Genomic DNA, 17,232 nt, shown 5'->3' on the forward strand with positions numbered 1-17,232 from the left:
TATGCAGACCGGGCATGTAAGGAGGCTGTATGGAGGAAAATCTGCAGGCAGATGTTCCCCGATTATGAGAAAAGATCTCGTGAGGCCCAGCAGCAAATTAGTAAGTACAATCATTAAAAAGTGTTTTTACTAAAAGGAGTACATGTGTTACCAAACTGACACAACATCATCATATAGTCTTTTATTTATTTTGACCTGCTGAATTTTCTTTATCCATTTCTGGATCAGAGACCGTAATTGCATGCATCACACAACATTTTAGACAAGCTGTTGTGTTCAAATTTTAATTTTTTTTTTTTCAAAAAACAGCACTGAATCAAATCTTACAGGGAGGGATACAGCAGAGGTCCCTATTGATCCAGTGGGGGAAGGTGAATAAGTGGGTGGTCCATCTTCTGCACCTGCAAGCTGCAGTCAACCACCACCACCACCAGCGGCATCTGCACTACATGATGCTAATCCAGAGGAGGACCAGGGCAACATTAGTAGCCCCAACTTGCCTCTGGATACCTCTCCCCAGCCTGCAGCCATCACATGGTGTGGACGGCCCAGGAGATAACTACCAGATAAAGGCACCAGGAGGCACATGGACAGTGGGGTGTTGGACTACTTGGCCAGGACTGCCAATGATTATGGGGAGGAAGCTTACTACCACAGTCTGGCACAGTAACTCCGGCCAATTCCACATGAGGTCAGGCTGCATGCCAGAGGGGCAATCCAGATACTGATTGACACCTGCACACCACCCAACAATCGCTCCCCGGTATTTGAATATTTGGAAAGGTGGCAACTATCTTCAAATAAACAACTGCAAATGCCGTGACTAATAGAAGTGCAGGCTCAATCAGCTTCTGAGCCACCTTGACTGTACGGCGGACAGGTATGGGATTTGTTGCTTTTTTATTTTGGATTTTTTACAGGAGAACGATGGCTTCATTTGGATTGGGAGTTAAAGATGGAAAAAAATGTGTGTTTATTTAATTAAAAGTCTTTATTCTTAATGTGTGTGTTTTTTTTAACCCTTTCAGACTAGTGGATGAATAATGGATAGGTGTCTTATTGACACCTCTACATTATTAACCAGGCTTAATGTCACCTTACAATAGCAAGGTGACATTAACCCCTCATTACCCCATATGCCACCCGCTACAGGGCAATGGGAAGAGAGAGGGTAAGTGCCAGAATTGGCACATCTTACAGATGTGCCTATTCTTTGGTGGCTGGGGACAGATTTTTTTTAGCTAGGGGGGACCCAAAAACAATGGTCCCTGTCTGGGATATCAATATCTGCCCTCAGTTACTGGCTTTCACTCTCTGGTGGAGACAATTGCGTGGGAACCCACTCAATTTTTTTCCGTGAATTAATCCTTTAATTTATCACCTACAGCTCCAAAATTTAACACACATGCACTACTAACATTATTAGTGAGGGGCATCTACAAATCTAATTGATATGCAATGGTTTACTGTATGCAATCCATGTCTCATATCCTGTCAGGTTCTGTAATGATTTTACAGATGCCGACAATTCAATTTTCACCTACTCTGCTATCTATATCGCTCTAAAATATAAATATATATATGTGTGTAATGACATATATATATACAGTGGGGAAAAAAAGTATTTAGTCAGTCAGCAATAGTGCAAGTTCCACCACTTAAAAAGATGAGAGGCGTCTGTAATTTACATCATAGATAGACCTCAACTATGGGAGACAAACTGAGAAAAAAAAATCCAGAAAATCACATTGTCTGTTTTTTTTTCATTTTATTTGCATATTATGGTGGAAAATAAGTATTTGGTCAGAAACAAGCAATCAAGATTTCTGGCTCTCACAGACCTGTAACTTCTTCTTTAAGAGTCTCCTCTTTCCTCCACTCATTACCTGTAGTAATGGCACCTGTTTAAACTTGTTATCAGTATAAAAAGACACCTGTGCACACCCTCAAACAGTCTGACTCCAAACTCCACTAGGGTGAAGACCAAAGAGCTGTCAAAGGACACCAGAAACAAAATTGTAGCCCTGCACCAGGCTGGGAAGACTGAATCTGCAATAGCCAACCAGCTTGGAGTGAAGAAATCAACTGTGGGAGCAATAATTAGAAAATGGAAGACATACAAGACCACTGATAATCTCCCTCGATCTGGTGCTCCACGCAAAATCCCACCCCGTGGGGTCAGAATGATCACAAGAACGGTGAGCAAAAATCCCAGAACCACGCGGGGGGACCTAGTGAATGAACTGCAGAGAGCTGGGACCAATGTAACAAGGCCTACCATAAGTAACACACTACGCCACCATGGACTCAGATCCTGCAGTGCCAGACGTGTCCCACTGCTTAAGCCTGTACATGTCCGGGCCCGTCTGAAGTTTGCTAGAGAGCATTTGGATGATCCAGAGGAGTTTTGGGAGAATGTCCTATGGTCTGATGAAACCAAACTGGAACTGTTTGGTAGAAACACAACTTGTCGTGTTTGGAGGAAAAAGAATACTGAGTTGCATCCATCAAACACCATACCTACTGTAAAGCATGGTGGTGGAAACATCATGCTTTGGGGCTGTTTCTCTGCAAAGGGGCCAGGACGACTGATCCGGGTACATGAAAGAATGAATGGGGCCATGTATCGTGAGATTTTGAGTGCAAACCTCCTTCCATCAGCAAGGGCATTGAAGATGAAACGTGGCTGGGTCTTTCAACATGACAATGATCCAAAGCACACCGCCAGGGCAACGAAGGAGTGGCTTCGTAAGAAGCATTTCAAGGTCCTGGAGTGGCCTAGCCAGTCTCCAGATCTCAACCCTATAGAAAACCTTTGGAGGGAGTTGAAAGTCCGTGTTGCCAAGCGAAAAGCCAAAAACATCAGTGCTCTAGAGGAGATCTGCATGGAGGAATGGGCCAACATACCAACAACAGTGTGTGGCAACCTTGTGAAGACTTACAGAAAACGTTTGACCTCTGTCATTGCCAACAAAGGATATATCACAAAGTATTGAGATGAAATTTTGTTTCTGACCAAATACTTATTTTCCACCATAATATGCAATTAAAATGAAAAAAAAACAGACAATGTGATTTTCTGGATTTTTTTTTCTCAGTTTGTCTCCCATAGCTGAGGTCTACCTATGATGTAAATTACAGACGCCTCTCATCTTTTTAAGTGGTGGAACTTGCACTATTGCTGACTGACTAAATACTTTTTTTCCCCACTGTATATCTATACTAGCTGAAGAGCCCAGCGCTGCCTGGGCATAGCAACTAACTGTGGTAAGTTATAGCAAATTATAATTATCCTCCATCCCATAGTCCCGTGCCCATATACCCATCATACATATCCTCCATCCCATAGTCGAGTGCCCATATACCCATCATACATCCTTCATCTCATAGTCCCATGCCCATATACCTATCATACATATCCTCCATTCCATTGTCCTCCGCCTATATACCCATCATACATATCCTCCATCCAATAGTCCCATGCCCATATACCCATCGTACATATCCGCCATCCCATAGTCCCGTGCCCATATACCCATCATGCATATCCTCCATCCAATAGTCGAGTGTCCATATACCCATCATACATCCTTCATCTCATAGTCCCATGCCCATATACCCATCATACATATCCTCCATCCCATAGTCCCGTGCCTGTATACCCATCATACATATCCTCCTTCCCATAGTCCCGTGCCCATATACCCATCATACATATCCGCCATCCCATAGTCCCGTGCCCATATACCCGTCATACATATCCTCCATCCCATAGTCCCGTGCCAATATACCCATCATACATATCCGCCATCCCATAATCCCATGCCCATATACCCGTGATACATATCCTCCATCCCATAGTCCAGTGCGCATATACCCATCACACATCCTCCATCCCATAGTCCCATGCCCATATACCCGTCGTACATATCCTCCATCCAATAGTCCAGTGCCCATATACCCATCACACATCCTCCATCCCATAGTCAACCATTATGACATCATAATGAGCGGCGGCAGGGCTTGCAACCTATGATGACATCAGCGTCGCCATGGCAACCATTGTGACATAATGAGGGGTGGGGCTTGATGCACACACACTGTTTCCCCAGTATGCAAATAGGGGCATTATGGCATCATAATGAGGGGCGGGGCTTGACGCGAACACACTTTTTCCCCAGTATGTAGATAAGGGCAAAATTGTTTGGTGAATTGGAACGCGCAGGGTAAAAATTTCACCTCACAACATAGCTTAGGACGCTCTCGGGGTCCAGACGTGCGAGTGTTCCAAATTTTGTGGCTGTAGCTGCGACGGTGCGGATGCCTATCCCGGACATACACACACACATACATACACACACACACACATACATACATACATACATACACACTTTGAGCTTTTTATATTAGATATATATATATACACCTACCTACAGTTGTGGCCAAAAGTATTGACACCCCTGCAATTCTGTCAGATAATACTCAGTTTCTTTCTGAAAATGATTGCAAACACAAATTCTTTGGTATTATTATCTTCATTTAATTTGTCTTAACCCCTTCACGACCCATGACGCCTACGTAGGCGTCATGAAAAGCAGTGCCCAAACGACCTATGACGCCTACGTAGGCGTCATGCTATAAATAGCCCCCCTGCGGGTCGGGTGACCGGGGTCACTGAAAGGTCACCCGACCCACACACAAAGGACCCTTCAGAGTTAACACCTGGGGGTGTGGCTTAGCCCCCACGTGCCTACGATCGCTCTGATTGGCTGCTAAAAGTGAAACTGCCAATCAGAGCGATTGTAATATTTCACCAATGAAAATTGGTGAAATATTACAATCCAGCCATGGCCGATGCTGAAATAGCATCGGACATGGCTGGACACCGAGACCTGACCCCCCCCACACCGACTGACGGCACCGATCGGCTGCCGCCACCGTCTGACGGCACCGATCGGCAGCCGCCATCATGATCTGCCCCTCCGCCTTCCCTCCGCCCCCCCAGCCCTCCGATCGCCCCTCCGATCACCCACTCTCACCCTCCTTTGTGCCTCCGACCTCCCGCTATCCGTCCCGGTGTCCTGCCGTCCAGCGTCATGGGCGCCGCCATCTTGCAAGATGGCGGGCGCATGCGCAGTGCGCCGAATCGAATCTGCAATGCTGCAGATTCATTCATTTATTTTGATCACTATGATAAACTTTCATAGTGATCAAAATAAATAAAAAGTAAATCACAGCCCCCCTTATCACCCCCATAGGTAGGGACAAATAATAAAATATATATTTTTTTTTTTACATTAGGGTTAGGTCCAGGGCTAGGGTTAGGGTTAGGGTTAGGGCCAGGGTTAGGGCTAGGGTTAGGGTTGGACTAAGGGTTAGGGTTGGACTAAGGGTTAGGGATGGACTAAGGGTTAGGGTTGGACTAGGGGTTATCAGGGTACTCAGGAAAAATTGCACAACATTACAACATTACACAATTGCACTTTGGGGGTCTAATTTCTCCTGTTACCCTTGGGAAAATAAAAAATGGGGGCTAAAATAATTATTTTTGTGGAAAAAAAAGATTTTTTATTTTCACGGTTCTGCGTTATAAACTTCGGTGAAGCACTTGGGGGTTCAACGTGCTCACCACACATCTAGATAAGTTCCTTGGGGGGTCTAGTTTCCAAAATGGGGTCACTTGTGGGGGGTTTCCACTGTTTAGGTACATCAGGGGCTCTGCAAATGTAACATGACGCCCACAGACCATTCCATCAAGTCGGCATTTCAAAACGTCACTACTTCCATTCCGAGCCCCAACGTGTTCCCGAACAGTGGTCCCCCCATATATGGGGTATCAACGTACTCAGGACAAACTGGACAACAACTTTTGGGGTCCAATTTATCCTGTTACCCTTGTGAAAATAAAAAATAGTGGGCTAAAAATCAATTTTTGAGGAAAAAAAAATATTTTTTTATTTTCACAGCTCTGCGTTATAAACTTCTGTGAAGCACTTGGGGGTTCAACGTGCTCACCACACATCTAGATAAGTTCCTTGGGGGGTCTAGTTTCCAAAATGGGGTCACTTGTGGGGGGTTTCCACTGTTTAGGTACATCAGGGGCTCTGCAAACGTAACATGACGCCCACAGACCATTCCATCAAGTCGGCATTTCAAAGCGTCACTACTTCCCTTCCGAGCCCCAACGTGTGCCCAAACAGTGGTCCCCCCCCATATATGGGGTACCAACGTACTCAGGACAAACTGGACAACAACTTTTGGGGTCCAATTTATCCTGTTACCCTTGTGAAAATAAAAAATAGTGGGCTAAAAATCACTTTTTGAGGAAAAAAAAATATTTTTTTATTTTCACAGCTCTGCGTTATAAACTTCTGTGAAGCACTTGGGGGTTCAAAGTGCTGACCTCACATCTAGATTAGTTCCTTAGGTGATATAGTTTCCAAAATGGGGTCACTTGTGGGGGGGTTTCCACTGTTTAGGTACATCAGGGGCTCTGCAAATGTAGCATGACGCCCACAGACCATTCCATCAAGTCTTCATTTCAAAGCGTCACTACTTCCCTTCCGAGCCCCAACGTGTGCCCAAACAGTGGTCCCCCCCACTTATGGGGTACCAGCGTACTCAGGACACACTGGACAACAACTTTTGGGGTCCAATTTATCCTGTTACCCTTGTGAAAATAAAAAATAGTGGACTAAAAATAATTTTTTGAGGAAAAAAAAATATTTTTTTATTTTCACGGCTCTGCGTTATAAACTTCTGTGAAGCACTTGGGGGTTCAAAGTGCTCACCACACATCTATATTAGTTTCTTGGGTGATCTAGTTTCCAAAATGGGGTCATTTGTGGGGGGTTTCCACTGTTTAGGTACATCAGGGGCTCTGCAAACATAACATGACGCCCACAGACCATTCCATCAAGTCGGCATTTCAAAACGTCACTACTTCCCTTCTGAGCCCCAACGTGTGCCCAAACAGTGGTCCCCCCACATATGTGGTACCAGCGTACTCAGGACAAGCTGGACAACAACTTTTGGGGTCCAATTTATCCTGTTACCTTTGTGAAAATAAAAAATAGCAGGCTAAAAATTTATTTTTTGAGGGAAAAAAAATATTTTTATTTTAACGGCTCTGCGTTATAAACTTCTGCGTAGCACCTGGGGGTTCAAAGTGCTCACTATGCATCTAGATAAGTTCCTTAGGGGGTCTAGTTTCCAAAATGGGGTCATTTGTGGGGGAGCTCCAAAGTTTACGCACACAGGGGCTCTGCAAACACAACATGGTGTCCGCTAACGATTGGAGCTAATTTTCCATTCAAAAAGTCAAATGACACTCCTTCCCTTCTGAGCCATGCCGTGCGCTCAAACAGTGGTTTTCCCCCACATATGGGGTACCAGTGTACTCAGGACAAACTGGACAACAACTTTTGCAGTCCAATTTATCCTGTTACCCTTGGGAAAATAAAAAATAGCGGGCTAAAAAATCATTTTTGAGGAAAAAAAATTATTTTTTTATTTTCACTGCTCTGCGTTATAAACTTCTGTGAAGCACTTGGGGGTTCAAAGTGCTCACCACACATCTAGATAAGTTCCTTCGGGGGGTCTAGTTTCCAAAATGGGGTCACTTGTGGGGGAGCTCCAATGTTTAGGCACACAGGGGCTCTCCAAATGCGACATGGTGTCCGCTAACGATTGGAGCTAATTTTCCAATCAAAAAGTCACAAGGCGCTCCTTCCCTTCCGGGCCTTGCGGTGCGCCCAAACAGTGGTTTATGACCACATATGAGATATTGATGTACTCAGGAGAAATTGCCCAACAAATTTTAGGATCCATTTTATCCTGTTGCCCATGTGAAAATGAAAAAACTGAGGCCAAATAAAATTTTTGTGAAAAAAAAAAAAAGTACTTTTTTTTTTTACAGATCAATTTGTGAAGCACCTGGGGGTTCAAAGTGCATACTATGCATCTAGATAAGTTCCTTGGAGGGTCTAGTTTCCAAAATGGGCTCACTTGTGGGGGAGCTCCAATGCTTAGGCACACAGGTACTCTTAAAACAAGACATGGCAACCGCTAAACATTCAAGCATATTTTACATTCAAAAAGTAAAATGGCGCTCCTTGCCTTCTGAGCCCTGCCGTGCGCCCAAACAGTGGTTTATGACCACATATGAGGTATCAGTGTACTCAGGAGAAATTGCCCAACAAATTTTAGGATACATTTTATCCTGTTACCCATGTGAAAATGAAAAAACTGATGCTAAAATAAAATTTTGGTTGGAAAAATTAAAATGTCCATTTTTTCATTCCATGTTGCTTTAGTTCCTGTGAAGCACCTGAAGGGTTAATAATCTTCTTGAATGTAGTTTTGAGTAGCTTGAGGGGTGCAGTTTTTAGAATGGTGACACTTTTGGGTATTTTCTGCCATTTAGACCCCTCAAAGTGACTTCAAATGTGAGGTGGTCCCTAAAAAAAATGGTTTTGTAAATTTTGTTGTAAAAATGAGAAATTGCTGGTCAACTTTTAACCCTTATAACTTCCTAACGAAAAAAAATGTTGTTTCCAAAATTGTGCTGATGTAAAGTAGACATGTGGGAAATGTTATTTATTAACTATTTTGTGTCACATAACTCTCTGGTTTAACAGAATAAAAATTCAAAATTTGAAAATTGCTACATTTTCAAAATTTTCGCCAAATTTCCATTTTTTTCACAAATAAACGCAAAAATTATCGACCTAAATTTACCACTGTCATGAAACCCAATATGTCACGAAAAAACAATCTCGGAATCGCTAGGATACGTTGAAGCGTTCCTGAGTTATTACCTCATAAAGGGACACTGGTCAGAATTGCAAAAAATGGCCAGGTCATTAAGGTCAAAATAGGCTGGGTCATGAAGGGGTTAAATGAAAAAACACAAAAGAGAATGAAGCAAAAAGCAAAACATTGATCATTTGACACAAAACTTCAAAAATGGGCCAGACAAAAGTATTGGCACCCTTAGCCTAATACTTGGCTGCACAACCTTTAGCCAAAATAACTGCGACTAACCCCTTCCGGTAACCATCAATGAGTTTCTTACAATGCTCTGCTGGAATTTTAGACCATTCCTCTTTGGCAAACTGCTCCAGGTCCCTGATAATTGAAGGGTGCCTTCTCCAAACTGCCATTTTTAGATCTCTCCACAGGTGTTCTATGGAATTCAGGTCTGGACTCATTGCTGGCCACCTTAGAAGTCTCCAGTGCTTTCTCTCAAACCATTTTCTAGTGCTTTTTGAAGTGTGTTTTGGGTAATTGTCCTGCTGGAAGACCCATGACCTCTGAGGGAGACCCAGCTTTCTCACATTGGGCCCTACATTATGCTGCAAAATTTGTTGGTAGTCTTCAGACTTCATAGTGTCATGCACACGGTCAAGCAGTCCAGTGCCAGAGGCAGCAAAGCAACCCCAAAACATCAGGGAACCTCCGCCATGTTTGACTGTAGGGACCGTGTTCTATTCTTTGAATGCCTCTTTTTTTCTCCTGTAAACTCTATGTTGATGCCTTTGCCCAAAAAGCTCTACTTTTGTCTCATCTGACCAGAGAACATTCTTCCAAAACGTTTTAGACTTTTTCAGGTAAGTTTTGGCAAACTCCAGCCTGGCTTTTTTATGTCTCGGGGTAAGAAGTGGGATCTTCCTGGGTCTCCTACCATACAGTCCCTTTTCATTCAGACGCCGACGGATAGTACGGGTTGACACTGTTGTACCCTCGGACTGCAGGGCAGCTTGAACTTGTTTGGATGTTAGTCGAGGTTCTTTATCCAACATCCGCACAATCTTGTGTTGAAATCTCTTGTCAATTTTTCTTTTCCGTCCACATTTAGGGAGGTTAGCCACAGTGCCATGGGCTTTAAACTTCTTGATGACACTGCGCACGGTAGACATAGGAACAGTCAGGTCTTTGGAGATGGACTTTTAGCCTTGAGATTGCTCATGCTTCCTCACAATTTGGTTTCTCAAGTCCTCAGACAGTTCTTTGGTCTCTTTCTTTTCTCCATGCTCAATGTGGTACACACAAGGACACAGGACAGAGGTTGAGTCAACTTTAATCCATGTCAACTGGCTGCAAGTGTGACTTAGTTATTGCCAACACCTGTTAGGTGCTACAGGTAAGTTACAGGTGCTGTTAATTACACAAATTAGAGAAGCATCAAATGATTTTTCGAACAGTGCCAATACTTTTGTCCACCCTCTTTTTTATGTTTGGTGTGGAATTATATCCAATTTGGCTTTAGGACAATTCTTTTTGTGTGTTTTCATTTAAGACAAATTAAATGAAGATAATAATACTAAAGAATTTGTGTTTGCAATCATTTTCAGGAAGAAACTGAGTATTATCTGACAGAATTGCAGGGGTGTCAATACTTTTGGCCACAACTGTATACTATGTGTATACATGTATTCTATCTATTCTATTTTAACCTGTCAGTGTGATTTCACAGTATAGTGCACTGAATTGCCGGCTTTTCTAAAGGACACCAGTGCGTATTTCTCCCAAGTCACATGCATGGTCCGTATGTAATCCGTTTTTTTCTTGCACACATAGACTTGTATTGGCAAGTCTCGGGCGTTATATGATGCAAATCGCAGCATGCTGTGATTTCACCCGCATGTACAGTTGTTGCCAAAAGTATTGACACCCCTGCAATTCTGTCAGATAATACTCAGTTTCTTCCTGAAAATGATTGCAAACACAAATTCTTTGGTATTATTATCTTCCTTTAATTTGTCTAAAATGAAAAAACACAAAAAGAATTGTCCTAAAGCCAAATTGGATATAATTCCACACCAAGCATAAAAAAGAGGGTGGACAAAAGTATTGGCACTGTTCGAAAAATCATGTGATGCTTCTCTAATTTGTGTGATTAACAGCACCTGTAACTTACCTGTGGCACCTAACAGGTGTTGGCAATAACTAAATCACACTTGCAGCCTGTTGACATGGATTAAAGTTGACTCAACCTCTGTCCTGTGTCCTTGTGTGTACCACATTGAGCATGGAGAAAAGAAAGAAGACCAAAGAACTGTCTGAGGACTTGAGAAACCAAATTGTGAGGAAGCATGAGCAATCTCAAGGCTCCAAGTCCATCTCCAAAGACCTGAATGTTCCTGTGTCTACCGTGCGCAGTGTCATCAATAAGTTTAAGGCCCATGGCACTGTGGCTAACCTCCCTAGATGTGGACGGAAAAGAAAAATTAACAAGAGATTTCAACACAAGATTGTGCGGATGTTGGATAAAGAACCTCGACTAACATCCAAACAAGTTCAAGCTGCCCTGCAGTCCGAGGGTACAACAGTGTCAACCCGTACTATCCATCGGCATCTGAATGAAAAGGGACTGTATGGTAGGAGACCCAGGAAGACCCCACTTCTTACCCCGAGACATAAAAAAGCCAGGCTGGAGTTTGCCAAAACTTACCTGAAAAAGCATAAAACGTTTTGGAAGAATGTTCTATGGTCAGATGAGACAAAAGTAGAGCTTTTTGGGCAAAGGCATGAACATAGAGTTTACAGGAGAAAAAAAGAGGCATTCAAAGAAAAGAACACGGTCCCTACAGCCAAACATTGCGGAGGTTCCCTGATGTTTTGGGGTTGCTTTGCTGCCTCTGGCACTGGACTGCTTGACCGTGTGCATGGCATAATGAAGTCTGAAGACTACCAACAAATTTTTCAGCATAATGTAGGGCCCAGTGTGAGAAAGCTGGGTCTCCCTCAAAGGTCATGGGTCTTCCAGCAGGACAATGACCCAAAACACACTTCAAAAAGCACTAGAAAATGGTTTGAGAGAAAGCACTGGAGACTTCTAAGGTGGCCAGCAATGAATCCAGACCTGAATCCCATAGAACACCTGTGGAGAGATCTAAAAATGGCAGTTTGGAGAAGGCACCCTTCAAATATCAGTGACCTGGAGCAGTTTGCCAAAGAAGAATGGTCTAAAATTCCAACAGAGCATTGTAAGAAACTCATTGATGGTTACCGGAAGGGGTTGGTCGCAGTTATTTTGGCTAAAGGTTGTGCAACCAAGTATTAGGCTGAGGGTGCCAATACTTTTGTCTGGCCCATTTTTGAAGTTTTGTGTGAAATGATCAATGTTTTGCTTTTTGCTTCATTCTCTTTCGTGTTTTTTCATTTAAGACAAATTAAATGAAGATAATAATACCAAAGAATTTTTGTTTGCAATCATTTTCAGGAAGAAACTGAGTATTATCTGACAGAATTGCAGGGGTGTCAATACTTTTGGCCACAACTGTATAATACGGGCGAGAAAAAAACAGATGATGGGAGCTGCCCCATAGATTAACATCCGAGTGCTATGAGATTTTTTTCACATAGCACTCGTCTGTATTTCTGTCTAGTGTGACTCCGGCCTCACATTACATTACATGCATATACACACATTAATGAATAAAACACTTACTGGTGAGTGCTTTTTTAATGTTGCATGTAGAAAACAAATGCATAATAAAAATATTCTGGGTGAAGGTGTACGTAGCCACTCAATACTTTCAATAAATTGTAATAGGGAATGAATAACCTCGCTTTTTTTTTTTTTTAAACTTGAATGTGGACCAAGAATTTTTTTTTCAAGATGAATGAGGATCTCAGTGACTACTCCTATTGGGTTTCTTACAAATATTCAAAAAAAATATTTTTCTAAGGGTGGTTTCACATTAGCGCTTTTTAAGCGCACGCACGGCCGGGGGTAGCTCCGCCCCCGAGCCGGCTCTCTGCCCGGCGTGCCCGCCCCTTGCTTGTAGCGCCGCCTCCTAGCGGACAGCGGCGCCTGCGATCGGCGCACCCTATCTTTAGCATAGGGTGCGCAGATCGTGCGCAGGCCGTGCGCTAGTTGCGCTTTGACCTGCGCTGCGCACTTTTGACGGTGCGCCGTGCGCGCCAAAATCGAACTTTTCGGATTTTGGCGCGCACGGCGCACCGTCAAAAGTGCACAGCGCAGGTCAAAGCGCAACTAGCGCACGGCCTGCGCACGATCTGCGCACCCTATGCTAAAGATAGGGTGCGCCGATCGCAGGCGCCGCTGTCCGCTAGGAGGCGGCGCTACAAACAAGGGGCGGGCACGCCGGGCAGAGAGCCGGCTCGGGGGCGGAGCTACCCCCGGCCGTGCGTGCGCTTAAAAAGCGCTAATGTGAAACCACCCTAAGAAAACCCCTCAGCAAAATCAAAAAAATTGTGAAAACATTTACACGTAAAAAAATAGCCAAGAATTGTACATGAAATTTAGAAAAAGGCACAAAACTTAAAAGGTTTTCTGTTCGTAGTCTTTATCTCAGTCCAATTTGTACTTGCCTAACATTGACTGCATGGTTAGAATACATTACAATATATTTAGCTAATACTGATATTCTATAAAACCTCATAGGGAATATAAAAATATTTAGGTTTTTTCCAACAGATTTTGCTACAAACTACACTATTATTAAAATAAATGGAATACACTGCTAAATATTCAAGAGCTACTAAATCTGGTAATGAATAATGCATTTCCACATGCCATACTACTAGGCAAAGCTGTCAATACCCATGTACTGGAAAGATTCTTTTTTCTTTTTGCTGAAAACAATATTGTCATCATTTGCTTTTTGAAGTATACAGAAAATGCAGCAAGACCAGTCAAATATACATAAAGAGATGTGTGCAAAATCTATATTTTAGCAGAAAATTAAGGTTTATAATCCATACCATAATATGTGATATTTGATGTGATTTCTTAGGCTGGTTTCACATTTGCGTCTGTGCGCGCATCGTTTGATCCGCATAGATCCGCATGCGTCATGCGTACATATATTTGACATGGTGTATGCAGGGACATGCGTTTGCATGCGTTCGCTTGTGGATGCATATGCATGTGTTGTTTCGCAGTCTGCGGTGGTGTCCTGCAAACGCAACATGTTGCATTTTTTGCGGCGTTCGATACGCATGCGTTATTCAAAATACATATAGAAATCCCATCAGACATGCCCATTTTTGTCTGCTGTCATATAAACGCATGCGCATAAACAATGCAAACGCATGCAAAAACACATACAAGCACATGCAGCTTTTTTTCCATCATGCGTAAGATGATGCGCATAAAAAACGCTGCATTTTTGCATGCGTTTGCAGATGCGGATGATACGCTGCGGACGCAATTTTTTCCCGTTTTCTATTACATGACATGGTAAAACCATTGATGTCATTCAAAAGTACAATTCATCCCGCAAAAAACAAGCCCTCACATATTGATGGAAAAATAAAAGTTATGGCTCTGGGAAGGAGGGGAGTGAAAAACGAAAACGCAAAACAGAAAAAAGCTACTGGGGTTAAGAGGTTAAAGTGTCATCTCAAGTGTCATCTCTCTCCTGTCCAGAATTCCAGAATGTCTATTGGATATTTCTTCCTTCTTCTCATCACACACTCTTAAAGTGTAACCATAATTTTAATTTGTATTACATAAATTAATAGCCCACATGAAAATAAGGAACTTTGTAATATATCTTAGTAGAGAAATCTGCTTCTCCACTCTATAATCACTTCAGCGGCTACCAATTTTTGTGAGAAATCAGTTCACAATGCTACAATGTGTGTGCCTGCATGTATTTCTATGCAGCCGCACACGCCTGTCTTGAGTCCCAGCAGCAGTGCAGGGTATTGATGCGAGAGACTCGTGCGAGTTTCCCGCATTACACATGCAAGTGTGACACCGGCCTAACAATGACTTACATAGTGTCAGGAACACCGCACTGAACTTGCTCACTGAGCCAGTGCGCGTGTCCTGAGTAAAGCGAACTGTGCTCAAAGATACCTGTGGAGCAGGCGGCAGCCGAGTAAATGCGTACTTCAGAGCCGCAGGACCTGAAGCACGTGACTGCTAGGAGCATGGCCTAAACTCCAGAGAGCTAGGAGCTGCAAGAGAACTCCTAGCAGGGTAACTGCAAGACAAAGTTACCAAGGGGCAAAGACAGGGAGGATAGTCAGGACGTAGCCAATGAGTCATGCACAGAGATAGCTGCAAGGTACAAGAGGGGCGAGCAGAGAGTAGTCAGATCACAGGCAATGAGTCATACACAGAGAGGATAGCACACTACAGAATCAACAGGCAAACTCACAAGGGGAAACAGAGCCGGGTCAGAACCATATAAACAAGCTATAACAACGAACAAGCACAGGCACACAGAGGTCAGCACACTCGGCCAAAGGCAAAAGTATAACTGGCAGGGATTGGAGCTTCCCAGGGGTTTAAGAAGCTCTCCCAGAACCAGAAAGAGGCCACAATCATTAATCCCATGTGTGCTTGTCAAAACCAGCACTGAGCACCAGAAATTAACCCCTGACGTGCAGCTCAAAAGCCTGCACTGGGATCATGACACATAGCTGTCCACTGTATACATCTAACCTAATCTTTCGCTACCTTCCCACATGTAATCTCTAGTCATTTGGTTCTTAGTGCTCTTCTTGTTTAGTCCTCACAGCGCCATCTCCAAAATTTCTTCTGTGCTTCCCTTGTTCTCTAGAATTTACTACCACAACCAATCAAACTCTCCTACATTTGAAATTTTTAAATGCAATTTGAAAACCCATTTTTCAAGGAAGACTACAGCCCTCTATAACTGTCACTATACTGCCATGACAAAAGTGCAACATCTGTGTCTGAAAACGCTTCTACCACAAGTACTGATAGCCCTTCCAGCCATATTGCCTGTGTTTTTTCAGTAAGTTTTTTATTCAGATGTAATTTGTTCTTTGCTGGAGCCATGGGCAGGGATCCTCCCTAATTAAACCTTCAACAGTCCGTCCTTGTCAGTTATAGTTTATACTTTCTCTGTTTTGGTACTCTTTTTTCAGCTCTTTTTCAGACTGTTTGATTGTGGTTGTTTGACCTCTCACCATATTTTGCCCACATTTTTGCCTGATGATTCTGTTCCCGTCCCTGGCCTCCTTGTTCTGACTCAGCACCTGACATTCCTGCCAGCCTGTTCCACCAGCCAGCAACTACTCTGAGAATTCAACCAAGGGTCCCTGCATAAGTCCAGATCCCTTTAATAGGATTAAAAGGTGAAGAGCAAAGCTTCCCTAAAGATACTGTCACACTTAGCGATGCACCAGCGATCTCGACCAGCGATATGACGCGGTCAGGATCGCTGGTGCATCGCTAAGTGGTCGCTAGTGAGCTGCCACACAGGCAGATCTCACCAGCGATATAGCAGGGGTCGGGGGTCGCTACTTACCTGTCAGACGAGGCAATCCTGACGTCCTCCCGCCTGCATCCATGCGTCGCTTGTCGCCACAGCAGGAAGCTGACGACGAGAAATGGCCCAGGACGTTCTCGTGCGATCAGCGATAACCAGCGGGGGGGAGCCGGTCAGAGGTAAGTATCAGACATAGCGATATCGCTAGCAATATCGCTATAACGTCACAAAATCAGTGACATTATAGCGATATCGCTTAGTGTGACAGGCCCTTAAGACTCAATAGCTAAAGTAGCTACCACAAAGCCTGTCCATGGAAGCCCTATTTAGAGCTAACAGGATTGTAACTTCATCTACTGTATCCTTCCCCCACCCTTGTGAATTGAACACCCTTTCAGTCAAGGTCTTCTCTCCCATTAAGCCTGTATGTCACTTACTTAGCCATGTATAGTTCATTGATATGTATAGAAATTTGTGTTTTATATGAGCAGTACAGTTGTGAAATTAAAGGTGCTATGAAATAAATAATGATGGAAACTGAATATTGTCAAATGTAACAGTGAAAAACCCTAAATAATTAGAGTAGTAGGAGGGTACACTTTAAAAATCAAATTTTCTTTCCACATATTTCGCAAAATTTCTCCCTATGTTAAAGGCATAGTCCAGACTTGGGGTTCAAGTCTATAGTCACTCTTTGTGGCTACAGACTTGTGAATCTTCACAGCAAGCATAGTGCTCCCTGTCAGGATTCTCCAGTGCCAGGAGCGGACGGGGCAGTCATATGACTGCAGATATGCTATTTGCATACTTCTGGTCCCATTCCAACTAGACATGTCCAGCTTCGCTCATTTCACTTGCATTAAGTGAGGCCATGCACGTCTAGTCGATTCGTGACCGCATAAATGCAAATCATATACGTGTGCTCACACACCTGCTCACTTCCGGAGAATTCTGAAAGTGCTATCTCTGAGGATTCACAAGTCTACAGTCACATATAGTTACATGAATTGAC

The 17,232-nt window shown here is 43.3% G+C and overlaps 1 protein-coding gene across 1 annotated transcript in view; it reads left to right on the forward strand.

Annotated features, from left to right (window-relative positions):
• The window catches only part of MYO18B (myosin XVIIIB), a 972,020-nt gene that overhangs the window by 391,144 nt on the left and 563,644 nt on the right, over window positions 1–17,232 (forward strand). The gene's annotated exons all lie outside the window — the stretch shown is intronic.

The sequence above is a fragment of the Dendrobates tinctorius genome, unplaced genomic scaffold (assembly GCF_039654945.1).
Source record: "Dendrobates tinctorius isolate UK_male_01 unplaced genomic scaffold, ASM3965494v1 ptg000073l, whole genome shotgun sequence".
NCBI classification, from domain to species: domain Eukaryota; kingdom Metazoa; phylum Chordata; class Amphibia; order Anura; family Dendrobatidae; genus Dendrobates; species Dendrobates tinctorius.